General features: G+C 48.7%; 1 protein-coding gene across 2 annotated transcripts in view; it reads left to right on the plus strand.

The window, feature by feature from the left end:
• Nucleotides 1-17,130, plus strand: part of ZHX2 (zinc fingers and homeoboxes 2) — a 127,083-nt gene that overhangs the window by 13,031 nt on the left and 96,922 nt on the right. The window contains exon 1 of one of the 2 annotated variants that reach the window (XM_079796562.1): nucleotides 5,770-9,065. The exons of the other annotated variant lie outside the window; for it this stretch is intronic. The gene's annotated coding sequence lies outside the window, so the exon portion shown is untranslated. Of the gene's footprint in view, nucleotides 1-5,769; nucleotides 9,066-17,130 lie in introns of those variants that run through there. 2 annotated transcript variants of the gene reach the window in all.

The following is a 17,130-nucleotide window of genomic DNA, read 5'->3' on the forward strand; positions in this document are numbered from 1 at the left end:
GTCTAAAACACCAGCATCAGCACAGGGCTGGCCCACTGAGCTGGTTCAAAATGAATGTCCCTCAAGCGATTGGATGGTTATATGAATGAATACATCCACCAGACCCTGGTTCCGAGCCTGTGCTCCAGGTCAGCGCAAGTTAGGGTGAAATAAGCATTGCTGCTTGCTGCTGCCCCTGGTGGCAGGCGCTTGGGGCCACCTGGGAGTACGGTCACTGGGCCATTGCGTAACAGGAAGCAGCCAAGGAGACTTCCGGTCCCAGGCTGGCTTCGTTCCAGGGTCAGTGTCTCTTAGCCAAACTGCCAATCTGCCTGCCTCACTGGCCCAGCCCTGCTGCATCGTCTGGACAGCTGGCCTCTGTGTGCAACCTGGGTTCACGTCCTCCCTCTGACTGGGCTTTGCCCTTTGTCTCCACCTTCCTGTTGGCACCTAGAGCAATGTCATAGGTGGTGTACCAGAGTCTTACCACTACCTCCAATAGAAGGCTTTCTTTTGATTGAGCCTGAACTAGGGACCAAACTCTAAAGGTGGTAGGAAGGAAGGAAACAAACAATGCTTTATGCCAACCATTGCACCAGTGTATTCCAGAGTTCAATATTTTTGCATGTGAAAGGCCAAAGGACTAGAATTAGTAACAGGAGAATCTTTTTTCTTTCCCTTAGAACAGTGGTCGGCAAACCCATTAGTCAACAGAGCCAAATATCAACAGTACAACAATTGAAATTTCTTTTGAGAGATGAAAATCAACTTCTGCGCATGGGCCACAAAGTTTCATTCGCACTGTACGTGCGCGCCCGCACGTGGTATTTTGTGGAAGAGCCACACTCAAGGGGCCAAAGAGCCGCATGTGGCTCGCGAGCCGCAGTTTGCCAACCACTGCCTTAGAAGGTGCTTCTTGGCACTAATACAGTTTCTCATGTGGTTTTGTCCTCTTGTAGTTTTGTCACCATCTCACCCCCCACCCCACACACACACATACACTCTGGGGTTGGAAGGAAAAAAAATACATGTCAGGAAAGAGATGGCCAAATGTATTTCATCTTTCTGGGCCATCTTGTGTGATGGGAAAAATAGTCTTCTTGAGATTTCAGTGCAGTGTGTGTGTGTGTGTGTGTGTGTGTGTGTGTGTTAACTGTTTTAAGTAATAGAGAATAACTGGCCATTCTGTGATAAACACACAAGAATCCTGTGGAACAGGCATTGAACAAGCTATATGAATGGTCAGGCTAGGCTAAGCTACGATGCAGTGACAAATAAACCCCAATATCCCAGAGGTTTAACAAAGCAAGGTTTATTTCTTACTTTCACGAAATGCCCTGAAGGACAACAGCTCTTCAAGGTCGCTTTCTTCCAAGCTGTGACTTAGGGATCCAGGCAGCCTGAATGTGGTAGCCACATCATTGGAAACAATTTCAGGCAGCTGGAACAGAGGGAAGAAAATTGAAGGGTCACATACGCACTCTGTAAAGATATCGCTTTTGCTCACGCAACCCTGTCTTACTTCCAGGAGCCTGGAAAGCGTGGGGAAGCACATGCCCGTTTGGCAGGTAGTACATGTCTCTACCCAGTGGAGCCCTGGACTGGCTGTGCTGCTTCAGCGAGTCACTGTTCCTCTCAGGCTCACTGAGTGTCAGTTAAAAGTATCTGTGACAAAGCCCAGACCTGATCAGAGCTTCCTGACACTTAGTCCAGTGCCATTGTGGACTCTAAGGACAGCACTCGGTTGTCCCGTCCCGTGGTAGGTAGAGGAGAGGTCCTGATGATCTGAAACACCACCCAACATTAAAAATGAATTTCTTTTTTTACTGCAGCATATTGCTTTTCTTAGATGTTGTACAATACCATTGCAATTTGGTTTTACATTGAGCATGCAGTCTGGCCTAGAGAAAATTAACATTTAATGAGCCCCTAATTACTGCCAAACACTAATGGTGCTGAGCACAACCAGTGACTCTAATCGCATTTGCCACGTGTGTGCAAAGTGCCAGGCAGATTCTCAACACTCTGTGGGCTCATTTATATACCCTACCCAATGCCCCTAGGAGGTCCTTTCTGTGACTTTGCTCTTGAGAGAGGCCTGACTATTTGCATTTAATAGATGAGGAAACCGAGACTCAGAAAGATGAAAAAAAAAAAAAAAAACACAGCAAGGAAGGGGCAGGGCCTGGCTTCACAGGCAGGCTCTCAACCCAACACTCATTTGGGTGGTTGGGAGCATGTTCGGGGATGTGAAAAAGGCCAGGGGTAAAAAACCAGTGCTATTCCGGTGAGCAGCTGAATGCCTTTTGTGTATTCGGCTGTATCTATATGTTTTGAGGTGTCAGAAGTGTGATGGATATTGGACTCTGCTTATGCATACAGGAAGCAGCCAAGGAGACTTCCGGCCCCAGGACTTCCAGCACCTGTTATGCTGCAGGCACCATGCTAAATAACTAGAGATACTACAGTGGTGAATGAGATATTTCTTTCAATCTAGACTTGTTCATTTTTCTGTGGAACTTTCTAAACTTTAAAAAAAAAATCACCTTGAAAGGTAACTTAAGAACATTGCCCATTGCTGCCCAGAAATGATCACATATTTGAATTTTGGCTCCAAAAACATTGCATGTGGCATCTGGGCTCTGCTCAGAAAGTAAGAACCCCCTTCTACAAATTGATTCCATGATTAACCAGCCTAGCATGTGTTGGTTACCCACTTTTCACTAGTTCCTGTCTTGAACAATCAGCCAACCAGTATTCAAGCCAACATTGAGATCTACAGTCCAATCCTCTGAGATTTTATAGGAGAGGAAAATGAGGCTTTCTCTAGGTTGTGCAATACCCAGCGTCCCTCTGCTGCTTAAAACATTTCAAGAGCAAATCTCGCTCACTCCAGAGCAACAGATGTTATCAATGATACAAAAACTGCCCCTCCCTCCTCTCCACTTATAGTCAGGATTTAAAGATACTTTTATTTTTACCCTTCCTTGCCCTTTATAGCTTTGAGAATATGCCTTTTCACCACCCTAGGGTGACCAGAGCAGGAGGGGCAAGAAACCTCGTCTCCCACCTGGCCCCCAGGTGAGAGGAGGTGCTGAAGGCAGCAGCCATTCTTCCCTCCATCTCAGAGCAGGTGAGGGACACGCCCCATGTCAAGTCACTAGTGATGGAACCTGGGCTAGAACCCCGCGCTTTTGCCTGTGCGTCACTATTTTCTCATTTCAGTTTCTCAGGATTAGAATTTCACACCAAGTTCTCTGGCGAAGCTAATCATTTCCGACTTTTGCGGGGGTAGAGTTGGGAGAGATACAAATCCGGAGAAGTATGTCTATTAAATATTGTTTCGGTGAACTTTACATTTTTTGCTCATGGTTTACATTGTGGAGCTTGGTCCCCCAAAAAGTAACAGCGTGGCCTGGTTATCTCCGTGGAGTAGAGAACTTGGTGATCCTGGGGATCCGACTGCGAGAATCTTGTCTGGGCAACCTGAAGTGCAGGCAACTTCCTTCTTCTGAGATTCTGGAAGAGTCCTTTCCACCAGCCTCCCACCAACCCTACACCTTTGCTTTGCATGCATCACAACAGACACTTGAATTTACTTTTGAGAAAAAGGAAGTCTTTCGGCTCCCCTAGCTCATCTGGTTCAGCGAGAGTCTGCCTGTCTTGCAGTTCAGATGACCTTGAAGACGGAAGACACCAGTCACCATGATAGCCCTTTCATCCCAGCCCCAGCCCCTTCTGCCTTCTTTCCCTGTCCTGTGTTGGGCTCACATGGTAGTCCTAGCCAGGATCCTGGTGGCCCCTAGCTTTTCTTCTCTGCTGGGAACCCTCAAAGGAAGCTGTTGCCGAGCCTGCAACCCTTGGTTTCCGCAAAATGGAGGTCGGAAGGGGTAGGTTTTGTGTTCTGGACCATGTAGTGGTGCCCCCAGGCCGCCGTGTCACCTTTGTGTAGAGTAGATACTCAATATCTGCGGAATTTCTGAGGCAGGCAGCACCGATGGACCCACGATGATGCTCAGCCAGGACACAGGCTGCGGAGATTTGGCATGTTGGTCATTTGTTCTGGCAACTGATGAAACATCCTTGCACCATATGCTATCGGGAACCCTGACTGCAGGTTAGCAGCAACTGCTTGGGTTAATCATGAGAATAGCTAGTGGTCACTTAAGAGCCAAGTCTTTTCCCAAGGGAAGGGGAGAGGGGGAGGGAGGGGAAGGATGGAGGGAGGATGAGAATCATATTAAACTGCTAGAGCTAAAGAACAAAGAACATGTTTTCTTTCTTCTTTCAAAACAATGTGGGAGGCTTGCCTGCAAGTCTTATGAAAACAAAACAAAAACCTACCACTGCAAGTTATATAGTGTGTAGACAGGTGTGTGCGTACACACACACACACACACACACACACACACCCCTAAAACACAGCACTGCTTTAAAAGTGTAATACTTTTGAGTCCTTTGTGTGACTGTGTTTAGGTATTTATGTACAACTTTAACCAGAAAATATACACTGAGGCTGATGGTTTGTTTTATAAGTCCTGGATTGTAGACATTCAACTCTGTGTGAGTCAAAGCTTTCAGTGAATGAAAAGACTATAGGTTTGTGGAGTGTTTAAAGTAACAACCATGAAAAATTCCTAGTCCTAGGTTGGCAGAAAGGAACTATTTATTGCTAATTATGTACTTCATCATGGATATCTGTAATGAAATTCTCAGGGCATATTGGCAAATTGTCATTTTTAATAAGATAATTACTTAAGTAAACATATTCTTGCTAATTTCCCATAATGCCCATTTTTGTGAAATGGATTTTCATAAGTTGAGATTTGACAACTTTCCCCATGAACAGAATTTGGACACGGGGCTTCTATTTGGGGACTCTGGAAAGACAAGGGGACTGTTTTAATTTCAGAAGAGAAGTCTAGGCTTAGGAAACAGATGTTTAGGAGAGTCCTGTCACCCACCAAACGCACATGCTGGAGGAAGATGGCCACCAGTTTCTGAACCATCTCTGTCCTTCTGTTTGGATGAGTCAACATGGAACTTTTCCCCTATTCTGGAACTAGTATGTCCTGAAAGAAATTTCCCACATAGGAGGGGGTGTCAGGAGGGTCACCCAGCTCAGCACCCACCGATTGCTGACTTTGGGCAGGTCATCCGTCCCCTCTCTGGCCTCAGTTTCCCCGATTGTGAAGTCTTACAGCCTCCGAGCCCCTTTTCCGCTCAGGTTGGGTTGGCGCTGCCCGCTCCGGGTTGGTGGGACTTGGGCAGGTAGGGCTCCCAGCCCGCGGCCTGCTGCTGCCCTGGCCCCCGTAGCAGCCTGTCGACGCGGAGTTTTCCGGAAGCCGTGTGCAAAAAACTCTCGACTCTCCACCGATCGCCAGCTGTTGTGACGCTTCCTTGGAAAGCCCACGTGGTGTTGAGCAAGCAGCCTGCTCTGCGCAGCGCCTGCTCGTCCAGGCCCCCGAGGCAGTGGGTCTGCAGCTGATTTACTGGGAAGCATTGGGATAGGGAAGGGGAAGGGGCGGCCTGGTGGGTGGAGAGGGCTGGCAGGTTCTCGGGCCCCGGCCCCGGCAGCACAGTTAATGGGCCATCTCGGTGAGGGGGACAGAGCTGGCTGGACGGCCCTCCACCCCGCCTCCCATGGAATGCCATGTTTATTTATGGATCCCTGTTTCTCTGGGGAAACGACTTCTTGGGCCAGGGCTGGGGCAGCTGGCAGGATATCTCCAAAGAAATCTCCCTCCTCCCCCTCCCCCCCCTAACCTCCCCCCCCCCCCCCCACTTTAGAGCTTTTGGGGACCAGGCGTGGCAGTGGGAGATGCTTTGGGAGAAGAGGAAGTGAGCCTGCAGGTGGTGTGGGGACATCGGAGTGGTCAGCCTGGATTAACACCCTCTCCTTCCCCCTTTCCGGTTCAGACCCTGGAAAGGGGGTGGGGACTTAAAAATGAAAGTAGCCAAGCACAAGCAGCCGGATTTCCCCCTCCCTGCCCCACCCCACCCCAGCAAACAACCCCAGAATGACGCCAGGAGCAGGGGTGCCAGTGCTCTTAGGTTAGGAGGTGGTGTGAGCCACGCTTGGCGCTTTAATCTTTCTGTTCACGGCTGTGACGGTGGCTTAGGGGCCACCTCCCATTCAGTGCCTTGTCGCTTCCTGCAGAGACTTGTGCTGGAACTCACATCTCAGCTCCCCTGTCAACCCCCCCCCCCCCCACACACACACACACACACCGCCCCTGCAGGCCTTTTCTATGTGACCCCTGCCCTCATCCCTCTAGACCAGGATCTCTATCTCAGCGCTGTGGACGTTCGGGGTCCGGTGATTGTTTGTTGTGGGGGTCTGCCCATGTGTTGTAGGAATGTCTCCAGATGTCACCACAGGTCTCCTGGGGGGCAGACAGTCCCATCCCTCCCTTGAGAACCACCAGCTAAATGACATTCTGCTTTATTCTCCTCACAGCCCCCTTCACTCTGAAATTGTCTTCCCCCCTCTTGATCCCACCAATGCTCAGCCCTAGCAGCACCTAATATCCACCCAAGAAGCTTTTTAAAAAACTCCAAGGCGCCCTCTCACCCCACGTAATTAAATTGGAATCTCTCCCAAAGCTTCGCAGGCTCATCAGCCCGGGTTGAGGATCACGGTTCCCTTCCCTGGCGGGTAAGGCGCCACCTGAGGGAGGACCGTGGTGGCCTTGGCCACGGTGTTGTTGTCAGTACATAGATCAGTGTCAGGCGCATAGTAGGACTCAGTGCTGAGATTCAGTGAGGGAACAAATGCTTCAGAGAACCCATCGTCACTGGTCGATGATCTTTTTAGGGATTCTTTCTTTCACGTTGTCATTCTACAAACATTCGTTAAGTGCTTATTTCCTGCCAGGGGTGGTGCTAACTGCTGGAGATGCAAAGTTAAGTAAAACTTGACCCCCAGTCTCCCGGGAGGCAAATACGCAAATACACGGGTTTGCCCATCTACGGAGATCATTGTTAGAGTGAAAGGTATGTGGAGAGCAGTTAGAACCTGCTAGTATGTTCTAGAAGCAGTTCCTAAAAAGACACTAGAAAGAAACCTTGAGTGTCTCAGGGAGGTATTTTACATACACTTTCACACTTGAACATCATCACATCAGCTGAGCAAGCTGAGGAGGAGGGGGGCGGGCACCTGCCTACCTGAGGGCCAGGTCTGCCACTGCCTCTCTGGAAAGCCCATGTTCTTTCCAACCGATGAGGCTGCATCCAGAGCTGAGACTGGACTGGAATCCCGTGGGCAGGGCGGCTGCTTCGTGCCCTCAGGCTTCTGCCATCCATGGACTGTAGACTCCGTGTGTTTCCTGCCCTGGAAGGTCATTACCCAGGAAGTCCCCTCATTCTGTGCTCTTTCCATCTATGAAACCAACAATTCGACTGTCTCAATTCGGGGTTCCCCAGAGGCAGACCCCAAGACCAAGATTCAACTGCAGAAAAGTGAAGGAAGGTCTGGTGGGGGAGCAGGAAATGAGACGGGATGTGAAGGGGACGGGACATGGAGCATTTTCAAGCAAGTTAGCATGGTGGGCAATTGGAGCTCAATCCTACCAGGCACCTCTGGGCCAGTGGAGACCATGTGCCCCTCAGTGTCATCTCACCTGCAGGTATGGTACTTCCTCACCAGCTGTCACTCACTGCTGTGGGCCGCTCCCCAGGGGGCTGTACCTCCCCTGCACTTCAGAAACCAGAGAGAGCCCCAAAACAAGGAAACACGGGTGTGGGCAGTTAGAAGTGAGGTGACATGCACTGAAGTGGGAAGGGCAGAGTGACATGGGTGGGACATGGCAGCCTCTGTTCAGACTCAGGGAACATCTTTCAATTATAGATTTTTTTTGAGTTGTTGGTGTCAGTTATTGAGCACCTGTTGTATACAGAGCCCCATGCTAGGTTTGAAGTTTTAAATAGACATGGTGCCCTGAAGGAGCTGGCTGTCATGACTGGTGACCAGAGCGCTCCTACATAAGCATCACACCAAAACACTGGCCCCACAATGTCAGCTCCCGGGCTCAGCATCCCTGGCTCTTCCTCAGCAGGACCCGCCCCTCTGTCATCATTCCCACCCCCTCGAGTTCTCTGCTTTAGGATTTTTGAACGGCTTGCAGCTCCTGAAAAAGATCCTTCTCTCTTTCTCTTCTCCCTCCGGCCTTCCCCCATTCCAGGCCCTCTTCCTTGTTCCCAGAATAACTCCCCATCTTTTATGAGTCAGGTTAATATCCCCTCCTCCAGGAAGCCCTCTCTGATTGACACTCCAGCCCCAGGTGCCCTTGTTCTACCCGCTGGCAGAGTAGTCATCACACACAGTCGTCATCACCTTTTCTCTGTAAGCTTTCGGGAAGTCAAGGATGCGCTTGTCCTTTTCACTGAGCATTAAAGCTAGACCTGGCAATGAAAGTTAGGCCTGAATTTGAAACTCAGCTTAGTTCTTCCTAATTGTGGGGTTCAGGTTGGACTTTAAGCCTCAGTTGGGCACAATAAAAACTCCCTTACAGGAGTATTGTAAGAATTAAATACCTCCTAGAACATGGTATTTACAGGTATCCTTTAAGTCCGTCCCAGCAAGAAATGAAGTAATGAGGGGAAGTTAATGAGTGGACTATTCACAGAGGGTCGGCCAGGTCAAGCAGAGCCAGCAAGGGGGGACGCCCCAGCGTAGCAGCAGCTGAAGGTCCGACCTCCCCTAAGCCTCAGGTAGCAACAGCTGGGTGGCCACTGGAACCCAGGAGAGGCGTGGCTGCGGCAGAGTGGCTGTCCTGCGAGATAATAAGGAGTAAGAACTAACATCTACTGTGTGCCTACTGTGTGCCAGGCAGCGTTCTGAGCATATTAGCTCATTTGTGGGGTATTACTATTCGCCCCATTTGGCAGATGGGAAAGCTGAGGCACAGAAAGATGCATTTTCTCCTTTGACCCTCTGATCTCCTGTTGGTTCCTCCCACTGGTAGGACTCACTGGAAGCTAAGGGGTGAGGATGCCCGCTGAAACAGTCCACAAGGTCACAGAGCAGAGTGAATGGTAGAGAGAGGATCTGCAGGGCAAAGGGAGGCGGGCCAGCACCATAGACGGTTGGTAAGTGGGCGCTGTGGTTGCTGCCGCTACTATTGTTATTTTGGTTGTTGTTGGGTCATCAAAGCCCAAAGCAAAGCCTGGCTCCTAGGTGGGCTCAGACATTTTCCAAGTGAATGAACGAACCACTGACCTACTAGCTACAAATTACAGCCATATCACTTAAGCCCTCAATAGCCTATTTATTGAATAATGTAATTGAAAATATCCCGTTAAGCGTCTGGTCATATAGGAAGTGGTTCACTGCTAAGAGTTTTAATACTATTATATATTTGTTGACTCAGTGCATTCTCCTTGACATTTATTCAGGATTTCCAGATTATATGGGAAGGAAAGCAAAACACCATCATCCATGTTACAGGTGGACATAGGAAAAGAGGCGTTTCCATTCAGGTTGAAATGTTAGGCACTTGGAAGTTGGCTTTGGATTTAGGTTGAGAGTTTAACACTCCTGCCTGAGACCACCCGGCCTGGAAACCACAGGTGATGCCCTTCCCAGTGGCTTCCCCCAGGCGGGAGAGCGCTCTGATGCTAGTCACACACAGGGTGCAGGCTGACCAAGAGCTCTATGTGGACTGTTGTTTTTTATTAGCACTGTTACTGTTGTCTAGCACTGCAGTTTGCTGGAGTTGTCAACGTACACCGTATGTGGCCCTTAGAGCCAAAAGGAACCAGGCTGGCCACATGAGGCTCAGTAATGATAGCTGGCATTTACTGCGTGCTTTCACGTGCCAGCCCTGGTCCTGAGACACCACAGGGGTATACCCGTTCAATTCCCAGCACTGTCTTCCAGGGTGAGTTCTAGTATTAGCCCTATTTTGCAGGTGAGAAAACGGAGGCCCAGGGAGATTAAATAATTTGCCCAAGGTCACCCAAGTGGAAGTGGAAGACCCTTAATTCACGTCCAGAGTCTGACTGTGGATGCCTCCTCTTAACTGGGGTGCTCATTAGAGAATGGAAGAGCCGAGGCCTCCGCTTCAGCCCTCCTATTTTATAAAGAGGCTCAGAGAGGTACTCAGCCTTGTTAGCAGGAGAGTTCAAACGGGTCTTAGTGACTGCGTCTGACTCTGAACCATCCTGGCGCCTTGGGCAGATTGCTTAGCTTTGTTTCATTTACTTACTCATCTGTAAAATGGCTAATAATTATACCTTTAAGTACTTTTAAGAGATTAGCGATCACTCCTACCCTGGTTCCTTTTGGCTCTAAGGGCCACATACGGTGTATGTTGACAACTCCAGCAAACTGCGGCGCTAGACAACAGTAACAGTGCTAATAAAAAACAATAGTCCATATAGAGCTCTGGCTTTGGTCAGGAGCGTTCAAAGCCCATCTGTAACCCACATGATTTATTGTTCGTAATCTATAATTCTCAGCACACTCCTTCCATGTTTACAGCTGGCAATTGGGTACCGAGAGGCGAGTAGCTTGCCTGGTTACCAAAGCTAGTGAGTGCCCTTACCAAGAGTTGAACCTGGAGCTTGGTTGAAGCTCCTAACCAGTAGCTATGTTATTAACAAATACTGTCGATGTCATTACGTTTTGCACTGCACACACAGTGACGATAGCCACAAAGCAAAGGAAAAGCATTTCTTTGTAAAACCTGCGTCTGGATGGGACTGGTCTCTTTTTCAACATCTTAACAAAGATGGCGATAAATGCCCTTAGCACTGCCTCCCAGGATGAGAGACAGGAAGCTGCCGCGGTTCCTGGAGAGAAATACAAGGGCCTGAGAGACTCCCCCTCTCAGGCGGTCACGTGTTGTATCATAAAGGGCATCTGAAGTGGCTAGAGGAAGAAAAAAACTAAAGAGACTAGAAAGGAGGGTTGAAAACAAACCTCCCTGGGGAACAGAAAGCTCGCTTATGTGTAATCCCGTGATGTTCCGTAGTCATGTCCTCCGGGAGTGATTTTAGACCACAGGCGACCTTAGAAGCCATCATGCGCCTTTGTGCCTGATGTGACCCAAGGCACATCCTTTGCTAGACTCCAGACATGTCATCTGTGGAGCATCAAGTTTAAGAGCAAGACCTGGAGTTTGAATCCTGGCTCCACCCCTTTCCAGCTGTGTGACCTGAGGCCATGAGGCTACCATTTTACCATCTGTGAAGAAATAATTCTATCTACATCATCCAGCCTTTGTCGAGGTTAAGAGAATCCTATACATAGAGAAATCACTACCCCAAAGAACCAGAAACAGTTAGAAAAGGTTGCCTTTGGGGAATGTGTGGGTGAGGAGCTAGGTTTTACTATCAGCTGGTGGTTTTCATTCTAAACCTCTATTGTATTTCATTTCTTGACATGAGCATGTATTTCTTTGAAGCATTTTAAGAGATCTTGTAAATCCAGCACTGTGCACAACGTTTGGCAAATAGTAAGAGCTTAATAAATGCAGGGTGTTAATTTCTGTGCACCTGATGACTTGCTGTCACTACTTCCTGGATGCTCAGGAAGGGAGTCAGGGGTCACGTTTCAGCTGAGCTGCCTCATGCTCCAGATTTACAGTGGGAGACATGTAGGCTTGAGACAGATCTCTGACAAATGAATCATTTTTGTTTCTTTATCCTTTGCCATTCTCACCTCCCTGGCACTGACTTGCTGAATAAGGTAGACAATCCCTATTGCAGGTCTAACCTTGTACTTGGACTCAGCTGGTGTTGGTCTTGGCTGACTTAAATCCCTTGGTTCCCTGAGCTCTGTTGTCAGGGCTTAGCGAGGTAAGCATAGTGGTCATTAAAATCCAACATGGCCTCACCAAAATCAGGTTGAACCAGATTAACTTCATTTTTGAAAATGGCTTTTGAGCTGGTAGATGACAGGAAGGCCACAAATCAGGCATCTCTAGCTTTCATCAAGGTATTTGAGAGCACCAATTATGAGCTCCTTGGGGACATGATGGGGAAATGTTGGTTGATACCATTGCATAAGTTTGCAAGTTGAATGGCCACACCACAAGGGGACTGACAGGTCTGAGTGAAATCATCTGGACTGAGGTCCTGGGAGCGAGCCCCACATTTTATTGGTGGCTTTAACGGAAGACCTAAATGCTAGCCCTAGAAGCCATCCAGTGTGCAGAGCTTGGAGCTCACATTGCTACTTACGAGCTACAATGACACATGAAGACCCTTTGCTTCTAAAAACCACAGTTTCCTCATTGTAAAATGGGGGAAACACCTGCCTCGTTGGCTTATGTGGAGGATGAAATGGGATGATGAAAGGAGAATGCTGGGCCCTGTGCCTGAGACCTTGCAAACAGGCAGTCAGTGGTCATTATCATTTCATTGTGGTCAGAGATAACATGAAGCTGGGAGTGATAGTGAACTTGTTGAATGATAGAGACAGCCTCTTGGAAGATCTTGGGCAGATAAGAAGAATAAGCCAAATCTAGCGACTTACAGAACAGTGTCAAGCCCCACCGGAGCAAGAGATGGGGCCCTCAGGATCCGGGTGAGCCTGGGTCCCGGGTCCGGGTGAGGCCGCGGGCCCCTGGATCCGGGTGAGCCTGGGTCCCGGGTCCGGGTGAGGCCGCGGGCCCCTGGATCTGGGTGAGCCTGGGCCCCGGGTCCGGATGAGGCCGCGGGCCCCTGGATCCGGGTGAGCCTGGGTCCCGGGTCCGGGTGAGGCCGCGGGCCCCTGGATCCGGGTGAGCCTGGGTCCCGGGTCCGGGTGAGGCCGTGCCCCCCCTGGGTCCGGCCGAGACCAAACCAGAGGGAGTCGGACCTGCATTATCACCATTTGTCCACCATCCAGAGCTGAGGGGTCAGTGCCGACATGTACTCATAAGGAACTGGTGGACATTGATATTGGGTCTCAAAAGAACTGTTGGTCCAGAAAGAAACTCACTACAGACTGATTTTTTGCCTGTCAGCATAACTATTATTGCTCGTCGCACATTCAATTCTTATAAGTACATCTCTAGTGACACATGATTTCGCTCATCTAGGGGAAATGATGAACAACATGGACTGATGAACAAGAACAGAACCAGAAACAAGGAGGCACCGATCGGACTATCGGGCCTCAGAGGGAGGATAGGGGAGGGTGGGGGGAGAAGGGAGAGATCAACCAAAGGTCTTGTGTGCATGCATAAGAGCCTAACCAATGGTTAAGTCCAACAGGGGGTTGGGGCATCCATGGGGAGGGGTGTGGGATGGGAATGGGGGGATGAGGACAAATATGTGACACCTTAATCAATAAAGAAATTAAAAAAAAAAAAAGAGATGGGGCCCTGAGGCATCACAGATCCTGGGTGGGGAAGGCTGTAAGGACTGCAGGTGCAGGACGGGCCACTGGTGGGAGGAGAGATGTATAGATGGCATCAGTGCGGAGTGGTGTCTAGAGTGAGCAAGCCGGTAATAGCCTCTCTCCCCTGGGTCACAAATCTCCTTGCAGAATTGTGCTCAGTTTAGAGTTGTGTATAAAGTGGGACATCCACAGACTAATATGTCAAAGGAGAAGGATTAAGATTGCAGACACTCTGGAACCAGGGAACATAAGGCTGTACTGGTTAAAATTAGGGATGTTTGGTGTGGTCGTTTTAGGAGTTAGTCGACGGCACAATGCTGTTACCAGAACAAGTTCGAGACCAATAGAGAGACAGACACAAGGTGAAGATCAAAATAACCACTTTGTTCCTGACAGAACCAGACTAGAGGGTGTGACTTACATCCACTGACTGGAGGTCTTTCTAACACTCCCTGCCCTGCACTCCACACTGCAAAGAACCCAACAAGGAAACAGCCTGTCTACAAGGCAGAAACACTTACTCAGGGCCATTGCTGCTCCCTGATCAGGGGATACAAAACAGGCAAAGAGGCTGCATCTGTGATATTTGCAGATTAAGTTCACCAGGTCAAGAAATGGGCCATGACGGTCACCTACCAACCAGGTGCTTTACTCCACTTACAGGGGTATGGTAATAGGTCCAGGTTGTCCAGGTAAGGATCTTTCCTCATGGAAAGAAGTCTGGTAAAGAATAAGAATCCCCCTTTACACTTAGCTTACAAAAAATTCAGTAAGCTAAGTGTTTTCCATGCATTCATTCACTTATTCATTCAATGAATTGTCAAATATTTATTGATCACCTACTGAGTGCCAGGTGGTCTACCAGGCTCTTGGGGGAACAAAACAGAAAGAGATTTGTGCCTTCATGGAACTTTCATTCTTGGCCTGGGGAGAGACCAACAATCCTATATAATAAGAGAGAGATATGCAAATTAGGCCAGGACATCACGACCAGCTCAGAGCATGCCCCCAGCCCCAGCGGACATACACCACACACCAGGGCTGGGGGCGGGCTCTGAGCAGCCATGGCCACAGCCCCGGTGCCGCCCCAACTCTGAGGCCACTCCTGCCAGGGGTTCTCAGGCAGGCACGCCGCACCACCTGCCCTGGGAGCAAGGCCCCCAGTAGACCCACAGACCTGCCCAGGGGGGGCATTCTCAGAGCCGCTGCGGCCAGACTGGGGAGTGGGCCTAAGCGGTCAGTAGGACATCCCCTGAGGGCTCCCAGACTGTGAGAGGGGGCAGGCTGGGCTGAGGGACACCCACCCAGTGCACGAATTTCGTGCACCGGGCCTCTAGTAAGCAATAATCATAAGTAAGGATATAGTGTACTTTGCTATAAAATGATCTTTGCTATGGGAAAAATAATAATCCAAGTCATGAAGGAAATGGGACTATCTAGGGAAAGAGCATTCCGGGCAGAGGGACAAAGCTGGGTAAAGGCCGGAAGGCAGCAGTGTGCCTGAGAAGTGCAAGAAAAATAAGGTATGGCAGAATGGTGAGGGGAGAACAGTGGGCTAGGAGATGCAGATGGCCCAGAGCCTCACGGCCATGGTCAGGACCTCATCCGTCTCAGTGTGTGATGTGTTATTTGATTCACACCTTATAACACCTCTGTGATAGTTCCTATGTCCCTGTTACAGATGAATAAACTGAAGTTTACAGCCCAAAGCTTTATTTTACAGCCAAGAAAATTAATACCCTGAGACGCAGAGTGACTTACCCAAGGCCACACTGGGGGAAAAGGGTATTGAGTAGCACTTGAGTCCTTTGAATCTCAGTCCAGAACTCTTTTCCCCCACATCTCTGCCCCAAAATGAACTTCCTTTGAAGAAAGTTACTCTGGAGCTCTGAAGGCTATGCTTTGCTGCCAGATCTTCTCTGTGGACTACGGAATGTCGTTCTTAGTAAGAGGTTTAATGTGGAAAATCTGAAGATGGCTAACATGTTAAACACACATGTTAATAAGAACAGGGTGAGGGACGGAAGGCCACTAGGTTGTCATATGAACATTGCAGCAGTGATAATAAATTCCAGCCCATACAGATTGCTTCCCATGCATCTGACCGTTTTGTACGGTGTTGACATGTGTTCATTTATTGCTCACCACCATCCTAAGGGATAGGTACTGTTATTACCTCAGTTTCTAGATAAGGAAGCTTAAGCACAGAAAGGTGAGATAACTTGCCCAAGGTCACGCCGTAAGGAAAGAGCTGAGCTGGACTCAAAGCCCAGGCAGTTGGTTTCAGAATCTGTGCTCATCGCCACTCTGCTCACACAGATTGGCTGGACCCAAGGAAGGTTAGGCCAGCCACAGGGTTTGGGTGACCAAAAGCATGTGTCCATTTCCTGTGGGCAGCCGGGGAGTGGATGGGAGGCGCCTTTCATTTCCCCATATTCTTACCTGGCAGATGCTCCTTTCTCAGAGCTTCCCATCAGACACGGGGACTCTCTGAGTTTGATCGGCAAGATGACTCACCTCACTATGAAACAAGTCCCTGGTAGGTTCCATCTCTTATCCCCTGTCTGACTTAAAATGTGACTGTTCTTACTTAGTGTTATTTGAGGAGAGAAAGAAGCCATCCCCATGGATTGAAAACAGGACTCAGTATATGCTGATCTGCTAGTAATAATTATGATGATTAGCATTTATGCAGTACTTACACTTTCCAACAAGCTGTCACACACAGTCATTATATCATCAGTTTCACAAGGGTTCTAGGTTGTCAACACTTTACAGATGAGAAAGCTGAGATGAATTCGGGAATTCATCGTAAGAGGATTTGCTTAGTCACACTACTGATAAGCTGGGTGGAGAGTAGACTTGTACCCAAGTCCAGATCCAAAGGTCTCTGTTGGCTGGACAGCCACTCTCAGAATATAGCCCCTACGACTATATTCTTGAATCATAGGAGTACTTCCTTCTGCCTTTGTTCCTGAAAACAACCATAAAGAGCCGTGGCAAATTCCTGGGGGTATCTCCTTAGACTCAAAAAATATTTAAGTTTCTAGAATTGGGTCTCCACTAAAATGATGACTTTTATTCCCTAGGATCTGCCTGGCTGTGTCTGTTTTGCTAAGTTGGATTGTTGAGGGATTGACACCTATTGGCCACATTAAGGAGTATGTGTTGATACTACTGTTGTGAAAAAGCACATATTGGCCCCCCACCCTCTAGCTGCCTGTGACTAATATTTTTTCTCTCTCTCTCTTCCATTTCATGAAACTTTTGCTTACAGCCTACTTGGCATAATTGACACATTGGCTCAGGATGCCAAGACTGCCAACTTGGAGCCTCAGATCAGCTAAATCAGTTATGACAGATGTGATTATTTACAAGAAAATAGAAGTCACTATAATTAGACCTTCCAAAGAGTACATTTGGGTGCAGAGTGAGAAAGCACAGCAGAATCCGGCATGCTGTATTTGCATTGCAGCCCTGAGCAGGTTCCTCTCTGCTCTGTTAAAGGAGGTGCCGGGGTGTCTGACACCCTCCTCAGACACTGCCACTTATCAGTTCTCATGACACAGCTATTGAGGGATGGGAAAACTAGGAGGGAGAGTGAGCGTTAGATTTGGCACCAGAAGTGATTTCGGTTCTGAGCTCAGCCACTTGTTCTCAGCATTAGTTTTTTTTTTTGTTGTTTTTTTTCCAGTCATAAAATTGGGATAAATAAGAAACCTTATCTCATCATAGGTTTGTGAAATTAAATGTGATAAAGTAAGACAGGTGTCTAGCATCATGCCTGACATAAGGCAGCAGGCCTAAAGCATGACTGAATG

The sequence above is a fragment of the Cnephaeus nilssonii genome, assembly GCF_951640355.1.
Source record: "Cnephaeus nilssonii genome assembly, chromosome: 18".
Taxonomy (NCBI): Eukaryota; Metazoa; Chordata; class Mammalia; order Chiroptera; family Vespertilionidae; genus Cnephaeus; species Cnephaeus nilssonii.